The 18,276-nt window shown below is 47.5% G+C and overlaps 1 long non-coding RNA gene across 3 annotated transcripts in view; it reads left to right on the forward strand.

Annotated features, from left to right (window-relative positions):
* The first annotated feature begins 2,739 nt into the window (after positions 1–2,739).
* The window catches only part of LOC132207921 (uncharacterized), a 36,953-nt gene continuing 21,416 nt past the window's right edge, over positions 2,740–18,276 (forward strand). Inside the window, exon 1 of one of the 3 annotated variants that reach the window (XR_009443998.1) lies at positions 2,740–2,864. This is a non-coding gene — a long non-coding RNA (uncharacterized LOC132207921). Of the gene's footprint in view, positions 2,865–9,185; positions 9,605–18,276 lie in introns of those variants that run through there. The other 2 variants (XR_009444000.1, XR_009443999.1) reach the window with 2 other exon arrangements.

Raw genomic sequence — 18,276 nt, forward strand, 5'->3', positions numbered from 1 at the left:
AGCAGGGTGGTTTGTACCATGGACCTGGCTACTGCTGGTTATTTCACTGACCCAGTTTAGTTTTAGATCAGTGTTAACCTTGGTTTAGTGGATAGCCAAGCACCTCAGTAGTCTGCAATACAGGAGAAATACATTCTTAAGCTCACGGATTCTGTGACAGTCAAGGACAAGCACTGAATTGTTCTAACCTGATTTCCAACACCTGGCCCGTAGCCTTGCATGGCTTGCATAGCACTTGCACATTGAAAAAAAATAAATGTAAGGATGATGTGAGTGTAAGGACATGGAATTTTTTGGATATGGTCATATTCTCTCTTGTTGGAGCTGATTGCTGCTTAGCACTTGTATGGTGCAAATGTAACTTATCCTTTATCAGGCCAAGCCTGATCGTTGTCCAAGTCTCACTGTATTTTCTCATCGTTGACTTCACTGTTGGGTCTAACCAACATTTTGTACATACCCTGCCTATTCTGAAACTCTGTCACTTAATATTAAGTCTAAAAAAGACAAGTATCCAATGTGCCTTCCAAACCACTTCAACGACCTCGTCCATTACATTGGGGGATCAACAGGAATACACATCAAGATCCTGAGATCCCTCTGATCATTGGTGCTTGTGAGGTCCCTATGATTCATCATGGGCTCCAAAATCTGTTTGTGCTGTGTCACCTAATCCTTATCCCGTTTGTCCTTACATGAAATAATGTTCTCAAACGTTTCTCAAAAATTCTTCCCAATCCTACTTTTTGTAATCATGATACAAGTGAGCATAAAACTTGGAACACGACAGCAACAGGAATGTGTCCTTTGGCCCACCATGTTGGGCCAAACATGACAACAAATGAAAAAATCCCTTCTGCCTGTCCTTGATCCATAGTCCTCCATTCCTTGCATATTCGTGCACTTAACTAAAAGACCCTTTTAAATGCTTTCATCGTATCTGCATCCACTACCACCCAGGGCAATGTATTCCACACTTTTAACATGCTCAGTGTGAAATATTTGCCCCTCACATCTCTTTTGAACTCCCCCCCCCCTCAGCTTAAATGCATGCCCCCTAATAGTGGACACTTGAACTCCGGGGGAGAAATTTTCTGACCGTTAGCTGTATTTATGTATCTCCTAATTTTATACACTTCTATCAAGCCTGCTCTCAGCTTCTACTGCTCCAGAGAAAACGAAGAGTTTTTCCAGCTCCTCCTTCTCGTTCATACCCTCTATTCCAGTCAGCATGCTGGTAAATCTCTTCTGCACCCTGTCCAAAGCCTGCACATCCTTCGTGTAATGTGGCGGCCAGAATTGAATGCAATACTCTGTGTGGTCTCAACAAAGTCTTGTAAAGCTGCAATGTGACATCCTGACTCTTACACTGAGTTTCCCTCAGCATAAAGGCAAGCATGCGACATGCCTTCTTGACCACCCCATCTACTTGTGTGGCTACTGTCAGGGAGTTATTGTCTAGGACCCCAAGATCCCTCTGGACTTCACTGCTGTTTGGGGTCCTGCCATTTACTGTGTATCCCTTTCCTTAACACTTGGTTTCCGAAAATGCAACACCTCATGCCTGCCCAGATTAAATTCCCTCGGCCATTTCTCCGCTCGAGTTTGCAATTGGTCTGTATCTTGCTGTGTCCTTTGACAACCTTCCATGCTGTCCACAAGTCCATTGGTCCTTGTATCATCTGCAAACTTACTAATCCCCCGTTTACATTTGCCACCAAGTCATTTACATATATCACAAACAGCAGAAGTCACATCGATGCGGAACACAACTCGTCACTGAGCTGCAGCCAGAAAAACAGCTTTCCACCACTGAGACGGCAAGAACTGTAGATGCTGGAATCAGAGTTAACCAAGTGTGGAGCTGGAGGAACGCAGCAGGTCAGGCAGCATCAGAGGAACAGGAAAGCTGACATTGTTGATGCTGCCTGGCCTGCTGTGTTCCTCCAGCCCTGCACTGTGTTCTCTTTGTTAGCCTTCCACCGCTACCGTCTGCCTTATATGGGCAGGCCAAGTCACCATGGATCTCATTGATCCTAATCTTCTGGATGAGCATACCATGAGGAACCTTGTTGAAAACGTTTGTAAAATCCATGTATATGTTATCAACTGTTCTACCCGAATTGATCACCCTTGTCACCTCCGTGAAAACTTCAACTGACTTGGTAAGACATAACCTGCCCCGCATAATGCCATGCTGGCTGTCCCTTATTAGCCCATACTTTTGAGACATGAGACACCCACCAGTCTGTAGTTTCCTGCAAAGTCCCTGTTTTCCTGCTTGAACAGAGGAACGACTTTATCCACTCACCAGTCTCCACAACCCCTCCAGTGCCTGGCAAGGATATCAGATCCAATTGAAAGTAGTGTGTTGATGCATTTGTGTCATGATTGTGTTTTGTTTGAGCCCTAACATTCAAAGCAGTGTAAGAATGCCTTTGTGCAGCAGGCGACGGGTGACGAGACTGAGCCTTCATACAATTGCAAGATGTTGAAAATTTGCCATTATTTATGAAAACAGTGATAAATTTCCATGATCAACATTTCTGTTACACTGCAATGATTATCCCATGGCGTGTAAAATCAGAAAGATACGATAAAATGAGACTGGGTCATATGCAGGGAGAATGTTTGCCTTTCATGTCTATAGAAGTACTGAAATATTTCCATGAATCTAAAAGTCACTTTTCCGTTCATTGAAGGACACAATCATCGCCTTGGAAGCTTCATCACGATACTACTTTGCATTTCTGAAGAGGGAAGAAGAAATCAATATGCAAATTCAATTCCATGGTTTTGGAAGTCCCTTTGAGAACACGATTCATTTGCGCCGGCATAATGCTCTGACCGAGAAAGAATTGAAGGTGAGTTTGTAGTTTAGAAGATAGCAGCAATTTATGCATCAACTTCTTCATCGATAACGTTCCATTGCTTTCAAACTGCATTTTCCACTCTGCGAGATAATAACTGTTAGAACAAGCAACAGCATCGGTAGATGGTCTATGGGGAATGCAATGTTGCAAAACTCGATCCATTCAACAACATATTTCAGATAAGTCAACAAATTAAATATTCCAGCACAGGATAAAACAAGGAAGATGAGAGTGAGGAGGCAATAGTTCTGATGACAAAAGAACAGAAATTTACCTTTCTCCATTCGAGCAAAAAAGCAGGCACACAAATAAATAATCATCTAACAATGCACGTGTGCAACGGAGGCTACAGGGGGACTAAAAATGCCGATTTGTTGTCATGCGTGTTGCTGAAAGGGTGAGTGAAACAGATTCTGTGGTAAATTTGAAGAAATACGGATAATGCATCTCAGGATGTTGGAGAAAGAACATTTACGGACTGAGGCAAATCGTATTGCCCTTTTCAGGAGTTAAGAGGTTCAAAATGAATTGAAACACTTCCTTCTGTGCTGAAAGCTTTAGTTCAGTTGCAGCTGGATCACAATTTCCGTTCCTGGTAGTATTTAGCAAACTGTTAAAAGTGAATGTCACTGCACAGAATTCCAAACATGACTCCAATCAGTAGAGAAAATATCCAAGGGGTGTGATGAGTTGTATCCTCTCATGTTGAAGAACGCAGCTACAGATACAATGGAGGCACTGATGATAATCTTCCAAGAATCCTGAGATTGTGGAAAATTCTCAGAGGATTGAAAGATTGTGAACATAACACCATTATTACAAAGATACTTGGACAAAATAGTAAGCAAGTATTGCCAATTTAGGTCAACCTGGGTAGATGTTCATGCCGGCAATGAAAGATCAACTAACAGGGTACTGAGTGTGCTATAACATCCTACAGAGTTAACATCCTTTTATCAAGGGGAAATAATACTTGACAAACTTGCTACAGTGCTTTGAGAAGGAAACAAACATTACTGATGAAGGACCACCAGTTGATGTCGTACATTGAGATTTCAACAAAGCATTTGATAAGGTACAGCTCATAAGGTGTCTCAAAAGAAAAGAGCCCATGTGTTCAAGGGTAGTATGTTCGGATGGACGGAGGACTGCATCGTAAATAGAAGTAGAGTCGTAGCAGCAGGATGGTACGGCCACAGAGCGAGTGCTGCGGAGGCCGAACACCTCATGTTGACTGGGTTGATTTCGGAAATGGCAGAGGGGATTGCTATGCTTAGGAAAGTTGGGCTACATTCATTGGAGTTTATAAGATTGAAAAAAAACTTATTTTTTCGACATTTAAGATTCTTAAGAGGCTTGATAGTGTATATCCGTAGAGATTACTCCCATTTGTGAAAGATTTTACGACCAGAGGCCACATTTTCAAATTGGTTGCCCATTAATTCAGGGAAGAATTACTTCTTTCAGGTTGTAGCAATTTATTGAACACTTCAACCAAGAGTTCAGGCAGACCCTCTAATAAGAGACACCTCCTCTGTATTAATTCTCTAGATTTGACAGAAGATCGGCCCTGTGAGAGGGTCAGTACTGAGGTATTGAAGCTTTGTCAGAAGGCGAATAATGAGTGCGGGCACTGAAGAAGTGCCTCATTGACAGGGGTTCAGTCCTGACCCCTGTGAGAGTTCATCATTGTCAGATGGTCAATACTGAGACAATGCTTCCTTGCAAAAGGATCAGCACTAAAGATCTGCCACACATTTTTAGTGTCAGTATTGAGGAAATGCAGCAATATGAGAGAGTCCGAACTGTGGGAGTGCATTATTGTCAGAAGGTCAAGACTGAGGCAAGCGCCTCATTCTAAGGTGAGGCAATGCCATACAAATAGAAGGTCAGTCCTGAGATATTGCTACTGTGAGAGGGTCAGAAATAAAGGTGCCTCCTTGTCAGATGGTCAGAACTGAGGGATTGAAGCATTGTCAGAGCTTCAATACTGAGGCCTTGCTTCGTTGTCAAAGGGTCAAATCTGTGGGAGTGCGATATTGTCAGAGGATCAATGCTGAGGCAGTGCCTCATAATAATGGTGTGTTTTTGATGACAGCGTGCATCGAAGTGGTTCTTTTGTGATTCTATCAAGTGCAGTTAAAGGAATGCTTGCCAATTTTCTGAAAGATGAACATTTATTGAGGAAATAAAAGATGGAGAAAGAGTAATTAAAAAGAATAACAAGTAGAAAGTAAAAAAGAATAAGCCTCATGTTCTTGTGGCCGTGAGGGACCCCTCGATCAACGGCTGGCCTGGAGGCTGAGGTTGTTCCTGGCGTTCGCGGTCTCATTCCGAGATGACGTCCAGTGCCGAGGAACAAAATGCTCCCTCTGCTCCGGTGTAACAAACGACTTGGCAAAGTAAAAAACCAGTTACAGAAATAAAACTAACTGTAAAACAGGAATGCTGACAGGACTCATTCAAACTCAACCATTTCTCAAATATCAAGAAATGTTACCCTTCAGCCCATCCTATTCATGGGGTTGGAACTGCTAGTACCACACGAATGCAGCATCACGACTGAGGCAATGCAGCACTGTGCGAGGGTCAGTATTAAGGGTCAGTTTTGAGGCAGTGCCTTGATGTTATGGAGTCAGAACATTATTGCCACATATTCAATACAGACAGTGTGTTGATCCTCTGTCAATGCTTCAATGCCTCAGTGCCTCCCCTCTGATAATGAATCACACCAACAGTTCTGACCCTATCTTGCAAGACCTCAGTATGACCTTTCTGACCCTATTACAGTGGGCCACTGCTGCAGTATTGACCATCTGATAATGATGCAATACCTCAGTTCTGACCCTCTGGCAGTTGTGCAACACCTCAGTCCGCACACTTTCATCATTCGGCACTTCCTCAATTATGAGCCCTTTGTGAGTTAGTTGTGAGGCAAGACTTCATTGCTGCAGTGTCAATGCTGAGAGCGGGCCTTTTTATTAGCTCATCAGTACCTAAGGTACTGGCAAATTGTCAGCAGGTCAGTTCTGAGGCAGCGTCTCTTTGCCCGAAACCTGACTCTAAACCCAGCCTCAGCCCTAAACCCATACAAACGCTCGCCTCAGGCTAACCCTCACCTCAGCATTAACTCTAGCCCTAACCCTATCCTCAGCGTAAACCCTCCCTACCCTCAGCCCTAATGCTGATCCTCAGACCGAACATCTAGTCTCAGCCCTAAAGTGAGCCTCAGCCCTACCACTAGCTATGGCCTCAGCCCTAAAATGAACCGTAACACACAGCCCCAATTAACGCTTAGCCTCAACCCCAACCCTCGCCTAAGCTCCAAGTCTAACCTCAGCCCTAACCTAACCTCCAATACTTGCCTGCCAGAGAGTTAGTACTGAGGAAGTGCTTTAGTTTCAGAGATTTAGTCCTGAGAATGCGCTTCGTTTTCAGAGTGACCATCTGAAACAGCGTCTCATTGAAATGGGGTCAGAATTGCTGGAATGCGACATGGAATGGTGACAGATTGTAGGACTGTCAGTGGGTCAGATCTGAGGTAGTGCATCAACGGTGGATGGTCAGTCTTGAGGGAGTTCAGAGGATCAACGAAGATGGAATGCCTCAATGCAATGGCGACAGAACTGAGAGAGGGCCACAGGATTAGAGATATGCCACATGATTCGAGATGGTAGGAAGTGCCTCATTGTCAGCAGGTCCGTTTTGTGGCCGGTCGCCACAGCTGGAGAGTCAGTTCTGAGGCAGTGCGTCTTTGTCAGAGGGTCTGTGCTGAAGCAGTGCCTCATTATTCGAGAGGGTTTGGTGTGAGGCAGTATCTGATTGGTGCAAGGTCAGCCCTAAGGGAGTGCCTCTTTGTCAGAGGGTCAATACTGAGTTAGCGACTCATTGTGAGGAGTTCAGAATTGAGGGACTGCCACGTGATGAGAGGGTCAAAACGGAGGTAGTGTGGCTGTATCTGACAGTCCGAAGGGAGTGCCAATGTTAGAAGGTCAGTTCTGAGAAACTGCCTCTGTGTAATGGCATCAGCATTGAAGCTAACCACGTGACGAGCCGATAAAAACTAAGTTATTGCAGTAGCATCAGAGGGCCAGATCTGTAGGAGTGCATTATTTTCAGAGGTGAATACTGAGGCACAGCCTCAGTGTAAGGGGGTCAAAATTAAGGGAGTGCCACACAATTACAGGGCAGTACGGAAGTATTACAGCACTGTGTGCGGCGCAGAATCGATGGAGTGCATCATTGTGAAACAACCACAAGTGAGGCAGCGCCTCATTGTAATGGATCAGAATAGGGTCAGTACTGAGAGTCAGTACAGAGGTAGTGCAGAACTGTGGAGGTGTCAGAACTGAGGGAGAGCACCATTGTCAGCTGGTCAAAAGTGCCCCATTGTCGTAAGATCAGAACTGAGGGTGTGCCGCACGATGAGAGGGTCAATATAGAGGAAGTGACTCTTTGTCAGTGTTAATACTGAAGTATGACCTCATCTTGAGGGGATCAGGCTTCAGAGAATGCCTTGTTGTCAGAGGGTCGGCACTGCAGCAGGGCTATGTTGTAAGGGGGTCAGAATTGAAGGAGTGCCACCCGTTTTAGAAGGTCAGTACAGAGGTAATCTAGCACTGTCAGAGGTAAGTCCTGATGGAGTGCCTCATTGTCATTGGATCAGTTTTCAGGCAGTACCTCTTTGGCAGAGCGTCAGTACTGACGCAGTGCCTGATTGTAATGGGATCAGAATTCAAGGAGTGCCACTGCCTCACTGAGGTACTGCAGCTTTATCAGAGGGTCAGTGGCCTATTGTCAGAGGGTCTGTTTGAGCCAGTGCCTACTTGGCAGAGTGTCAGCAATTAGGGAGTTTGCCTTTATCAGAGGGTCAGAACTAGAGAGTGCATTTGTAGCAGAGTGTCAAAACTCAGCCTTGTCCGCCCAAGTCCAACACCAGCACCTCCACATCATCCGCCCACCCTGAGGACTGACCCTCCACCAATGAGCTCCTGCCTCACACTGGACTGACCAACAATGACACACTGTCCCTCCAGACCCCCTGACAAAGAAGCAGTGCCTCAGTACTGACCGTCAGGCAAGGAAGGCTCTCTGTCAGTACTGACCCTCTCACAAGGAGACACTGCCTCAGATCATGACCCTATGACAATAATGCACGCCCACAGTTCAGATTCTATGACGCTGTTGCAGTACCTCAGTACTGAGTCTCTGTTAGTGTGGCACTGCTTCAATTCTGACCCTTCTATAATGAGACACTGCCTCAGTATCGACAGTCTGACAACAGTTCACTCCCACTATTCTGATGCTCTGACAGTGCTGCTATACCTCAGTACTCACTAATTAACAATGAGGGTTAGCGTGAGAGGGTGGCGAGGGTTAGGGTTTGGGTTAGGACCAAGGCTAGGGTTTAGGTGTGAGGATTGGACGAGGTTTTGGATGAGGGTAGAGTTAGGGTGAGGGATGAGACTTGTGTTAGGGTTACGAATGAGGTTAAGTTTGGAGTTCGGGGTAGGGCTCAGGAGAGGTTTTGGGTTAAGGCTGAGGTTAGGCTTAGGGCTGAGTCTATGGTTAGGGTTAGAGCTCAGACCACATTTAGGTTTGGGGCTGAGGCTTCTGCTTAGGTTGAGGGTGAGTGTTAGGCCTGAGGCTAGGCTTAGGCCTGAAGCCGCGGTTAGGTTTGGGGTTGGACTGATTAGACCCACTCTGACCCATTACAATGAGGTACTACCACAGAACTGACTCTCTGTTGATAAAAAACATGAGATGCTGTCAGCTTGTCCAATCAGAGGCCCAATATTAAGGAAATAGTGCACTGTTGGAGAGTTGATAAATATAATATAATATAAAGGGAGTGCTGCACTGTCAGAGGGTTAATGACGTGGGAGTGCTGAAATAGCGCAGAATCAGACCTGAGAGAGTGCTGCACGTTCAGAGAGTTAGTACTGAGGGAGTGCTATAATGTCAGAGGATTGATATCAAGGGGCACCGCCGAAGGATCAGTAGCGCAGTACTGTCTGAAGGCCAATATTGAGAGAGTTCTGCTGCGTCAGTGGGGGTCGATATTACAGAATTGCGACACTATCAGTGTATCAATGTCAGACGGTCAGTTCTGAGGGAGGGCTACGCTGTTGGAGGGTCAATATTGAGTGTGTGCGCGACACTCAGATGATCACTTGGTTGGAGTTCTGCACTGTAACGGAGTGCTACACTGGCAGCGGGTTAATATTAAGGGAGTGCTGCACTGTCAGAGGGTTAAAGATGACGGAGGGCTTCTCTTTGTTGGGGTGGGTATGAAAGAGGACCTCCCGTTCGGGGATCAATATTAATGTTGTAGAGTCAGTAGAGAGGCAGTGCTGCACTGTGGAGGGTCAATAAGAAGCATGTAGCTCCACTGGCAAGGTGCCAATGATGACAGAATGCTGCACTGCCAGAGGATCAGCAATGAGGGAAAACTGTATTGTCAGAGTGTCTTCGTCAAGAAAGTGCCACTCTGTCGGAAGGCCAATATTAAGGGAGTGCTGCACTGTCACAGGATCAATATTAGGGGTGTGCTGCACTAACAGAGGGTCAGTGTTGATTGAATGCTTGACTGTTGCAGAGCCAGGACTGAGGGAATCCTGCATCGTTACGGTGTCATCGTTGAGGGAGTGCTGCACTGCTGAAGGGCCGATAGTAAGGGAGTGTGACACTGTCAGAGTGTCATTACCAAAGGTGGGCTACAGTATCAGAGGGTGAGTAATGAGGGAATGCTGCGCTGTCGGAGGGTCAGCACTGAGGTGGGCTGTTCTGTCAGATCGTCAATATAAATAATAATGTTATGGGAGTGCTGCATTGTGAGTTGGTCCATATTAAGGGAACGCTGAAACTGTCAGTGATGCTCAGGGTGTGCAACACTGTCAGAGGGAGTGATGTACTCCGAGTGTCAGCACGGAGGCTGACCTTCACTGTAATTGTGTCAGAATTAAAAGACCGGTCAGAGGATATAAACTGAGGCATTTCAGAGCCATCAGAAGGTCGAAACTGAGGTGTTTCAGATCAGTTTGAGGGTGCCTCATTTTAATGTGGTCAGACTTGAGCAAGTGCTCCATTGTCAGAGGCTCAGAACCAAGTGAGTGCCTCGTTATCAGACACTGTCCGAAAGAGGGCCTTGTTGTTCGTGGCTCTGTTGTAAGGCAATTCCTCATTGCTGCAGGATCAGCCTTGAGAGTGTGCCAGTCTGGAAGGAGTGCCTAAAAACTGAGGGAGTGCTACACAATTAGAGATTCAGCGCTGAGTAAGTGCCTCATTGTCACAGAGTTAGTTCTGAGGCAGGGTCACATTGCCTTAGGGTCAATTCTGAGGGTGTATTAGGAGCGGACTGTAAATACTGAGTCAGTAGCTCAGTGCATTGGATTCAGAGTTGATGGAGTACAAGATGATTAGAAGTTCAGTCCTGAAGTATTGCAGCTCTGTCAGAGGGTCAGAACTGAGGGGGCAGTGCTTTACTGTCAGCGGATCAGTTCTGCGGCAGTACCTCATTGCTGGAGGGTCAGATGTGGACGAGTGTCACATTGTCAGAAGGCCAGTTCTGAATAAGTGACTTTTTGTCAGAAGGCCAATACTCAGTCAGTGGCTCATTTTGAGCAGATCGGAATTGAGGGTTTGCAACACTTTTTGAGATTCAGTCTGGAGACATTACTGCTACACGCCTGAATTGAGGGAGTGCTGCAAGATTGGAGGGTGAAAATAAACCTGAAAACAGTGACCCCTTTCAATAACCTGTAAAACACAGGGATGACTGTAAATAATCCCGAAAACGCAGAGGCCTTTGTAGGAGTGCCTCAGTGTAATGTTTTCAGAATTGAGGGAGTGCCACGTGATTACAGACTCACTGCTGATGGAGTAGCTCATTGTCACAGGGTCAGTTCTGAGGCAGGGCTGCTTTGCTGGAGGGTCACTTCTGAGTGAGTGTATTAGTATCAGCCCCATGTTGTAGGGACTGTACTTTTCCAGGAAGACAGTTAGAATAATCTTTAATTATAAACTAATCTGAAATACTGTTTGACTTGTTAAGGTTACAATACATCCTGAGTCACCTACAGAATACGCACTTGCTCTCCCTGTGTCTCTCGGTAAGCAAAGGTAGTTTCTTTCAGACTACTCTCAGAAATAAAGTGCTGCGCTGGTGGTCAGTATTGAAGGAATGCTCCATTGTTGGAGGATCAGTACTGAGGGAGTGCTGGCCTGTCACAGGGCCAAGATTATGGGTGTGCTGTGCTTTCAGAAGGTCACAAGCAAACAAGCACTGCCAGACATAAAAAACAAAAGAACTGCGGATGCTGTAAGTCGAGAACAAAAAGAAAGTTGCCGGAAAATCTCAGCAGGCCTGGCAGCATCTGTGCAGGAGAAAACAGATTCAACGTTTCGAGTCCATTGACCCTTCCTCAGAACTGGGGATCTTCCTCAGAACAGTTCTGAGGAAGGGTCACTGGACCCGAAATGTTATCTCTGTTTTTGCCTCCACAGATGCTGCCAGACCTGCTGAGCTTTTCCAGCACTGCCAGACAACTGACGCTCTGATTGTGAAACACTCCCTCAGTACTGACCCTCCAACACTGCGTACTCTCTGATGACTGATTCTCTGACGGTGCATCTCTGCCACAGTATTAACCCTCCGTCATACTGGTGTTCTCTCAGCAATAACACTCTGAGAATGCCATGCTCCCTTACCATTGACACTCTGGCCGTGGGACACCACTTCAAATTTAACCCTTCAGCAGTGCAGCACACACTCATCATTGCCTCTCTGATATTGCAGTGCTGCCTTCATACTGACCCTTTCACAGTGCAGGACACACTAATATTGAACATCTTAAAGTGCCGCTCTCCCTCAGTGCTGACCCCCCTCTCATTTCTGACCCATTCAGTGTAGCATACCCTTTATTCTGAACCCCTCAGTGCAGCACTCCCTCAACGCTGACCTGCTTCAGTGCTGACCCCCTTCAGTCCTGATCCCCCTCAGAACAGCACTCCCGCAGTGCTGACCCGACACTGTGCTGCACTCCCTCAGAACTCACCCACTTATCCCTGACGACCCCCTCACTTCAGCACTCCCTGATGACCTGGTCGTGCATCAGTCCCTTTCTCCGACCCCTCGGACGGTGCAGCACTACGTCAGCGCTGACCCGCCAACAAGATAATGTCAGAGAGATGTTCTCCCATCACATTGACCCTCTGAGACTGGAGCATTTACTAATTTTGGCCCTCTCACAGTGAAGCTCTCCGTTTAGTCCCTCTGACAGGCCGCATGCCTTTTATTACAGGTCTTTTCACAACGCACTGCCCCGTCATCATTGATTCTCTGACAGTGCAGCCCTCTGTTAATATTGAATTTGTGACAGTGCACAACTCCATTAATATTTGCCCTCTGATAGTACAGCTCTTCCTCAGTCCTGACTCTCTGACAATGCAGCAGTCCCCTAATTACTGTCAGAGGGTCGATACTGAGAGAATGCTGCGCTGTCAGAGTCAGCTGCCCGCAGTCCTATCAGACATTCAGTATTGAAGGTCTGGGAGAGGGTGTCAGTGAATTCTGCACTGCAACAGGGCCAACAGTGGTGTCCCATGGCCAGAGTGTCCATGGTAAGGAAGAACTGCAATGTCAGTAGGTAACAGGGTCAGGACTGAGGTCAGAATTGAGACAGTACTGCAGGATTAGAGAGTCAGTGTTGTGGCTGAGGAGCACTCTGAGGTCCAGTACTGAGGGAAAGCTTCATGATCAATGGGTCAGTTCTAAAGCTGTGCTACTTTGTCAGAGGGCCATACTAATGCAGTGCCTCATTGTAATGGGATAAGAGTTGAGGGAATGTCGCACATGCATCACTAGCTCATCATTGACTGTCTAACAGTGCAGCACACTCTTAGTATTGACCTTCCAACAGTGTAGAGCTCCCGCAGTGATGACACTGACCATGCAACACTCCCTCAGTACTGACTCTCCAACAACGCGGTGCTTCCTCAAGAATGACCCTCCGAGAGTGGCGCACACCCTTATTATTGATGGTCAGATAGTGCAGTACTTCCTTCATATTGGATCCCCCTCGGTGCAAACTCGCCCCTCGTTGCTGAAACCCCCTTCATGGAGCACTTCCCCAGTGCTGACACCATCCCAGTGCTGAGTACCCCTCAGTGCAGCACTCCCTCAGTGCTAACACCCCATCACCGCCTCAGTGCTGACCACCTCTCGATGCTAACCCGACCTCAGTGCAGCACTCCCTCAGTGCTAACACCCCATCACTGCCTCAGTGCTGACCGCCTCTCAATGCTAACCCGACCTCAGTGCAGCACTCCCTCAGTGTTGACCCTGCTCAGTGCAGCACTCTTTCGATGCTGTCCCTGCTCAGTGCAACACTCTCTCATTCTTTTCACCCACACCGCCCTCAGTGTCAACCCCACAATGAGGCACCGCATTAGTATGGCCCTCTGACAAAGTAGCACAGCCTCAGAACTGACCCACTGACAATGAATCTTTCCCTGTGTACTGACCCTCAGAGTACTACTGTACCACAGCACTGACACTCTAATCCTGTCGCACTGCCTTGATTCTGTCTCCTTGACAAGGAGTGCAGTGTCAGAATTGCAAGTGGTCAGCACTGAGGGGGTACTGCACTGTGGGTTGTTAGCACTGAGGGGGAGTCAGCACAGTGGGAGAGCTGCACTAAGCGGGGATGTGCACTCAGTGGCCGGTCAACAATGAGGGAGTGCAGCACTGTAGTGGTTCAGCTTACGGGAGGTCAGCACTCGGGGTCGGGGGGTTCAGCACTGAGTGCAGCTCAGCACTGAATAGGGGTCGGGCCCGGGGGGAGCTCTTTACTACGGGAGTGCTGCACTGAGGGAGGGCCACTTTTCAGGGAGCACTGCACTGTCAGAGCGTCAAGAAGAAGGGTGTGCTATGTTCTCATTGGGTCAATAATGAAGGAATTCTGCATTATCAGTGTGTTAAAATTCAGGGAATGCAACAATTTCAGAAAGATGATGTTGATGTTGATGATGATGTTGGGGGGGGGAGTGGTAGCATAAGGTGGTGATGGGAAAGTGGTAAGTCATGCGACACCACTGAAGGGTCAGCACTGAGAGCAAGTCACCCTCTCAGAGGGTCAATATTAAGGGAGAGCTTCACTGTCAGGAGGTCAATCTTCAGACAGTGCTCCAGGACTGAGGCTCAATATTAAGTGACTGCAATACTGTCAGAGGGTCAATGATGAGCACGTGCTGAAGTGTTGCAGAGTAAGTACTGAGGGAGTGCTGCATTGTCAGTGTCATCAATGAGTGAGCTCAACACTGTCGGAAGGCCAATTTTTAGCAAGTGCTGCACTGTCAGAGTGTCACTACTGAGGGAGAACTGCACTGTCAGAACAGTGAGTCATCACAGAGCACTGCACTGTCAGAGGGTCAATGTTAATGGTATGCTACACAGAGTTGGGTTAGCAATGAGGGAGTGCTACACTGAGGGGAGTCAGTACGAAGGGAAACTGCCCTCTGAGAGGGTCAACAGTAAGAGTGTGCCAGCGGGTCAGTGCTGGGGAATTACAGCACTGAGAGACGGTCAGCAGTCCCTCAAGTCCTGACTCTCTGACAGATTAGTCACTCCCAGAGATTCGGTACTCCCTCATAACTAGCCGCCTGGCAACAAGGTACAAACTCAGAACTGACCCTCTGGCCATTATGCCCTCTCTCTGTTTTGACATTTTAAACATGAGGGTCTTCCATTAATCATGGGGATTTTCAGCACTTCCTCAGTACTCCTGGCCCCCTGACAGTGTTGCACTACCTCAAACTGACCATATTAAAATGAGGCATCATCTCAATTTGATCCTTTGACAACGATGCATTCCCTCAGCACTGACCCTCTAACAATAAGGCACTCCATCAGTAGTGACCCTCTGCTGATAAGTGCTGCAGGACCTCAGTACTGATCCTCCGATTGTGCGATTCCCTCAATTCTTATCCCATGACAATGAGGCACCGCATTCGTACGGCCCTCTGACGAAGTAGCACAGCCTCAGAAGTGATCCATTGACAATGAAGCTTTCCCTCGGTACTGACCCTCTGAGTGCTACTCGACCACAGCACTGACACTCTAATCCTGCATAACTGTCTCAATTCTGACCTCAATCCTGACCCTCTGATTGTGAGGCACTCGGTTCTGACCCTGTTACATTGACATTGCAATTCTTCCTCATTGTTGACCCTCTTGCAGTGCAGAATTCACTGACGCTCACGCACTCCCAATGCGGCATACCTTTAATACTGAACATCTGATAGGACTGCAGGGAGCTGACTCTGACAGTGCAGCATTCTCTCAGTATTGACCCTCTGACAGTATTTCGGGGAGTGCTGCACTGTCAGAGAGTCAGAACTGAGGAAGAGCTGCACTGTCAGTGGGCAAATATTCATGGATTGCTTGGGTCAATTTTAATGGAGTTGTGCAGTGTGACACATTGAGTATTAAGAGAGTACTGCACTGTCAGAGGGTCAATGATGGGAGAGTGCTGTGCTGTTGGAAGGTGTGTACTGAAAGGGAGCCGCCCTGCCAGAGGGCCTATATTAAGGCAGTGCAGCATTGTGAGAGGGTCGATATTTAGTGCATGCTCCTGTCTCAGAGGGTCAATTTGATGGGACAACATGCCTCTGAAACTAACTTGTTGGAGTGCTGCACCGCCTGAGGGTTCGTCTGAAGGGAGTGATGCCCTGTCAGATGATGAGCTTTCCCTCATCTTTAGCCGTCTGACAGTGCAGCACTCCCATAATATTAACCCGCTACCAGTGTGGCACTTGCTTACAATTGAACTTCTGACAGTGCACAAGTCCAACAAAATGATCCTCTTGAGTGTCGCACACACTCAATATTGGCCCTCCAACAGTGCAGCACTCCCTCAGGACTGACCGTCTGACATTGATACGTGGATCGTGCAGCAATCCTGTAATATTGACCCACTGACACAGCAGAACTCCCTCAATATTGTTTTTCTGACAGTATTGCACTACTCATCCTTCGGCAGTGCCCCTTGATATCAATCTTTTCACATTAGACCACTCCCTCAGCACTAACTCTCTGAATGTGCAGCACTTCTCAGGACTGATTCTGTGATATTTCAGCACTCCCACATCATTAACCCTCTGACAGTGCAGCCCTCCCTTTATATCAACCCTCCAACAGTGCACTGTTTCCTTAATATTGGACCTCTGATTGTGTGATACTCCCTCAGTGCGAAATTCTGACAATACAGCACTCTCTCTGAAATAACTGCTGCACTGCCTCAGTACTCACTCACCACAAGTGCAGCACTCCATTCAGAGTGATCCTCTGACAGTGTGGCACTCCCCTAATATTGGTCCACTGACTGTGTGGCACTCCCTTAATACTGACCTGCTCGCGGTGCATCACTGCTCTAATATCAAACCTGCAGCTCTATCAGAGGGTCTGTCCTGAGCAAGTGCCCCATCGTCAGCATGTCAATTCTGAGGCAGTGCCTCTATATCAGTGAGTCAACATTGAGGTAGCTCCTGACGGTCAGAATTACGGGAGTGCCTCATATTTAGAGGGTCATTAACTGAGGGACAGCCTCATGATCAGCGGGTCAGTCTTTACGGACTGCCTTACAGCCAGTGTGTCAGTTCTGAGGCAGTGCCCTCAATGTAACAGATTTAGAAATGGGGTAGGGGGCACATGATTAGAAGGTCAGTAGTAAGCTATTGGAACTTTGTCAGAGGGTCAGTACTCAGCGAGTGCCTCATTGACATCGGGTCCATACAGAGGGTTTGCACTGAGGGAATGCTTCCTTGTCAGAGATTCAGAACTGAGAAAGTGCCTCATTGTCAGAGGCTCATTCCTGAGGCAGTGCCTCATTGTCAGAGTGATATAATCAGATAGCACTCCCTCAATTCTAAACCTTAATACTGACCCTCTGACAATGAAGCACTGCCTCAGGACTGACCCTATGATAATGAAGTGTTCCTCAGGACTGAACCATTGACGATGTGACTCTCCATTCGTGTTGACCTTCTGATAATGGGGTTCTCCTTAAGCACTGACCCTCTGACGGTTGTGCACTGCCTCAGTACTGACCCTCTAAATATTTGCCACTCCGTCAATTCTGACCTCCTTACGATGAGGCATTACCTCAATACTGACTGGGGTGCAGGTCTCTGGCACAGAGTCTGTCGCTCTTGCAACGAAGGGAAGGGGGTATAGGAGGAGAGTGTTAGTCATTGGGGACTGAATAGTTAGAGGGACAGATAGAAGGCTTGTTTGGAACCGAAGATACTCACGATTGGTGCGTTGCCTCCAGGTGCTAGGGTCCGTGTTGTCTCGGATAGTGTCTTTAGGGTCCTGAAGGGAGAGGGTGACCAGCCCCAAGCCATGGTCCACATAGGTACCAACGACATAGGTAGAAAGAGGGATAGGGACGTCAGGCAGGATTTCAGGGAGCTCCGCTGGAAGCTGAGAGCTCAAACAAACGGAGTGGTTATCTCTGGTTTGTTACCCGTGCCAAGTGATAGCGAGGCAAAGAACAGGGAGAGATTTCAGCTGAAGACGTGGCTGCAGGGATGCTGCAGGTGGGAGGGCTTCAGGTACATGGACAATTGGGGCTCATTCTGGGGAAGGTGGGACCTCTACAAACAGGACGGTATCCACTTGAACCAGAGGGGCACTAATATCCTGGGCGGGAAATTTGCTAGTGCTGTTCGGGTGGGTTTAAACTAGCTTAGCAAGGGGGTGGGAAACTGTGGTGTAGTTTCAGTACACAGGAGAAAGAGAATAGAGAGGACATGGACAGGATCTCAGTGTCACAGGAGTGTGCTGGCAAACAGCAAGCTGAATTGAAGTGTGTCTACTTGACTGCCAGGAGTATCCGGAATAAGCGAGGTGAGGTTGCAGCATGGATAGGTACCTGGGGCTTCGATGTTGTGGCCATTACGGAGACATGGATAGAGCAGGGTCAGGAATGGATGTTGCAGGTTCCAGGGTTCAGATCTTTGAGTAAGATCAGGTAAGGTGGGAAAAGAGGGGGAGGTGTGGCTTTGTTTGTCGAGGACAGTATAACGGAGGCTGAAAAAACTTTTGAGGAGGACTGGTCTACTGAGGTGGGATGGGCTGATGTCAGAAATAGGAGAGGAGAGGCCACACTGTTGGGAGTTTTTTAATAGGCCTCTGCAAAGTTCCAGGGATCTGAAGGAGAGGATTGGCAAAACGATTCTGGGCAGGAGTGAAAGGAACAGGGTGGTCATTATGGGAGACTTTAACTTCCGAAGCATTGACTGGAAATGCTGTAACTCTCGTACGTCGGATGGACGAGTTTTCGTCCAATGCACGCAGGAGCGTTTCCCGACACGGTACGTCGAAGGGCCGACAAGAGGGGAG

This window comes from Stegostoma tigrinum, unplaced genomic scaffold, assembly GCF_030684315.1.
Source record: "Stegostoma tigrinum isolate sSteTig4 unplaced genomic scaffold, sSteTig4.hap1 scaffold_207, whole genome shotgun sequence".
NCBI classification, from domain to species: Eukaryota; Metazoa; Chordata; class Chondrichthyes; order Orectolobiformes; family Stegostomatidae; genus Stegostoma; species Stegostoma tigrinum.